The following is a 4102-nucleotide window of genomic DNA, read 5'->3' as shown; positions in this document are numbered from 1 at the left end:
CTAAACAATTATTTTTTTTTTTAAATAATTTTCCTTTCCATGTAAATTATATTAATTAAGTTAAAATAACTAGCCCTAGGGTTACTGGCTTGCGGCTAAAAAGTACACAGGTTTTGTCCTCGTGGGGCAACTACCTATTTTATTTATTTTCAACCAAAGAAAATTATGAAGCAAATGATACACGATGATCAAATTTGAATATATAATCAATGTTTAAACACTTAGAGGGAATATTCTGAATATAACGACAACAGTCGCTTTGGCCGAGTGGTTAAGGCGTGTGCCTGCTAAGTACATGGGGTTTCCCCGCGAGAGTTCGAATCTCTCAGGCGACGTTCTTTCCAGTTTTGTTAAAATTCCGTTCGCCGATATGATTTCATAGAAAATTAGTTCTATTAAATAATCAGTAAAATTTTCGTGGCAGACATTTTAACTCTAGCTCAATTTTACTACTCACCGAAGATTATTTGGATGAACCCGGGTTCCACTCCAACAAAGTCAGTAATCCAGTCGAATCTAAAAGAAGCGTTTGTAGTCCAACGGTTAGGATAATTGCCTTCCAAGCAATAGACCCGGGTTCGACTCCCGGCAGACGCAAACATATATTTATGTACTTGTTAGGCCTTGCTCAGGAAAAGCCACGACTCCCGGCAGGCAGACGCTAATATATATTTACGTACTTCACGCCAATGTATATTTATGTACTTGTTAGGCCTTGGTCAAGAAAAGCCACTAACTCCCCGCAAATTCAAACACTTAATATTTATGTACTTCACGCTAATATATATTTATGTACTTGTTAGGCCTTGGTCAAGAAAAGCCACTAACTCCGCGCAAATTCAAACACCACTACTTCTGTGGGATATTTTGAAATTTTTTGCCCAGATTTCAGTCACTTTGGTTGTCTGGGCAATTCCTTCTGTCTGGTTAGACGACTCCATTTTATATTAATCAATATGAAATTTTGACCATTTTAAAATAAAAAAATGCTGCACAATAAAATTTGGGAAGAATCATTTTAGAAAAAAATATAAATTGACCATTTTTTTTGAAAAAACATGGAAAATTAACTCAAATACAAATATTAACTCCTAAAATTTTCATTTTCATCCTCATCATGAAATAAATCTATATATATTAATTCAGAAACCCTAAAAATAATATTCCATTACAATGCATACGCACACAATGCATGACACTTCATATTTCCTAAAATCCTAACTCTCCCTACCTCTGGTTTCAATTCTTTCAAGTTAGCCAAGAGTGTGTTAGAGTGAGAGGTATAAAAACCCTAATCTTCATAGCGTGCATGCTAGCAACAAACCATAGAAATTTAAACACAATATTTGAAGAAATTGAGCTATATCATATTTATAATTTATTTTAATTTATAAGAGAATTTTTAAATCCATGACTGTGTGAACAATTATCAAAATGAATAACTTGATAATAAAATTGCTTATGGAAAATGTTTTAATGTGATAATCATATTATAATCAGAAAATATTTACAGTAACAAGGTTGTTTATATTTGCTTTTTTAAAATGTTTTAATGTGATAATTATGTTAGCTCCTAACCGTCGCCAATTTATTATGGGCAACAGTCTGCCACCGTTTCTTTAAATTATGGAAACCAACTGCAGTTATTTCTTTAAATTATGGAAACCAATTGCAGTTAAATTAATTTCTTGTTGGAAGCTCCTGGAGTAGTCCATTACTCTTTCTGCAATTCTCTACCATGATCTGTGGAACACTTGACACATAGCCAACAGAAGCTTGATGGAAGCTTGGTTATAAATACTTCTGTTTGGTCCCCAAGCTCACTAACTCAATCCCCTTTAGTCTTACACCATCAAGTTAGAGTGAGCAGAGCTTGAAAGTGCCACGCGGGTGAAAGAAAAAATCTGCAGAGGGTGAATGGCCTCGTGTCTTTGAGTAGTCAAATCCATTGTATTTTTGCACTGTCTGTTTCGGTAAGGTTCGTCTCTGCATATACTCTTGGCGATGGAGGGCCTGTAACCCTTCCAATGTTCACCACTGTTGGCTATTCTCGGTTGTCGAGTTGATACGTCGGCTCTCCACTTTTCCAAGGAGTTTTCGACACCAGGAGACCATCCCTCAGTCTGTTGACCTTCCTCCTTCGCATGTAGGCTCAAACCATTAGTGTTTTGCTTCAGAACTACCGGTTTTAATAGAGCCAAGCCAGCAGAGAGAAGAAACTTGTATATTGAGGGTTCGAAGCTCTGAAAGGCAGTTGTTGGAGTTTTTTCAAAGGCAGTTGATGCTGGAGGTCCGAGCAGCTTTATTTCAGCGTTTCCATTATCTCGTACAACAACAAATTGGGGTAACTACAAGCAATCTTGCTTTTATTTGATATCAGAGTGTGAGCTAGCATCAATGGCCGGAGGTATAATTTATTGGGTATTAAAGTTTTTCGATTCTTTTAAGTGTTTATTCCGCATTATAGAATCGTTTTTTATACTAACAAATCATATTTTAACCCAAAGCAAAAAATTAAACTACGAAACTTTCTTCTGCCTTATAATTCAAATTATAATATATCTCTCCAACACCAATAAAATTATATATAAAATCTCAATTTATATATGCCATGAAATTTTTTTCATATATAATTGATGATCTGAATTAATACATTATTTTTTTATATTATTTTTAATTTAGTAATTTTAAATGATGGAAATTCATACCATATCAATTGTAATTATTTCTATTTAAATATATAATTAAAAATGTTTTTCATTACAATTCTTAGACCTTAATTAAAAATGTTTTTCATTACAATTCTTAAACCTTTCCCACATTAGCATACTTATTTATAAAATCAATTTAAAAAAGACGCATACACTATAAGCTTAAAATATATGTTTTTAATAATCTTAATTGTTTTTAAATTGTTCTTAATTCAATAAATTTTGCATCATACACATAATAAGTTATTTGCATTATACCCATAATACCACACAAGTAAGCATAATACATATAATGTCGTCCTTTTAAACTTTACCAGCGAGGATACACCAAACTGTGAATTAAACGATCACTTTCGGTATATATATGCAGACTAGGAGACCCATATGCATCTCTGCAGACTAGGAGACCCGACAATATGAATCCCTCCGCCCCCATTCAGTGAAAGCCAAAGGAGAGTGTAAAGTGAGTGGGTTTATAATTATTATAAATAAAGATGTATTCATATACTAAAATTAAATAAAATAAAATAATAATAATAAATATTTGTTAAATGTCAAATTTTACTAGCACAATGAGTTGAGTTGATGATGGTTTTTGTTAGTGAGACGATTGAGGATCAAATTTTAGGGGGTGGTTGTGCTTTGTGTTAGACATACTAAAGCATCTAGTCACTAGTGGATCACTTAAGGGTTAGTGATCCACTAATGACTTAGATTACCCTAAATAGCGACTCCTCAAACCACACATCAAACTTAGAAGATCACAAACAACTTGAAAAAAAATAAAAAATTACTAAATAAAATAATAAAATAATTGGATTTTTTTAATGTTCTTAATTTAATATATATATATATATATGTTAGTATTATAAACAAATTTAGTATTATTAATTTTTTAATTAAATTATGATTATGATATGCAATTTTAATTTTAATTATTAAAAAAATATAAATATTATAATACATTTAATTAATTATAAAAAATATTTTCTGATAATATTTTAATATTTATTTATCTTTATGCTAATATAATATTAATTTTATAAATTTAAAATCAATTATTATTAAAAATATTACTTTATTTATATATAATAAATTTTATTTGTTTTAATAATATAATAACTGTTAATTGTTGGAGATCAGATGCACAACAAAATAAAATAAAATATATACACAGCAATCAAAAAATCATGCACAGGGACACAACTTTTAACGTGGTTCACCCAACCAATCTGGGCTACGTCCACCAAACTAAGGCATCGACAATTCTCATTAATCAAACAGGAGATTACATCCATTAAACTCTCACTCTATCACCCAGCTATCCGTATGACCACCTATTTTATAACAGGGAGAATCTAACTGCCTCTCACATCAAATTTAGGATGCAT

At 31.4% G+C, this 4102-nt stretch overlaps 2 non-coding genes across 2 annotated transcripts; both read left to right on the top strand.

The window, feature by feature from the left end:
• Positions 1–253: 253 nt before the first annotated feature.
• On the top strand, positions 254–335 carry TRNAS-GCU (transfer RNA serine (anticodon GCU)). Its single transcript has one exon. It is a non-coding gene; the product is annotated as a tRNA-Ser (tRNA).
• A 190-nt stretch (positions 336–525) lies between these two features.
• TRNAG-UCC (transfer RNA glycine (anticodon UCC)) lies at positions 526–597 on the top strand. The gene has a single exon. It is a non-coding gene; the product is annotated as a tRNA-Gly (tRNA).
• Positions 598–4102: the final 3505 nt, after the last annotated feature.

This window comes from Pinus tabuliformis, chromosome 2_2 (assembly GCF_031772625.1).
Source record: "Pinus tabuliformis cultivar Carrire ecotype Pingquan chromosome 2_2, CPIR1, whole genome shotgun sequence".
NCBI lineage: Eukaryota > Viridiplantae > Streptophyta > Pinopsida > Pinales > Pinaceae > Pinus > Pinus tabuliformis.
The sequence above is the reverse complement of the archived record's forward strand: the minus strand, read 5'-3'. Positions and strand labels throughout refer to the sequence as shown.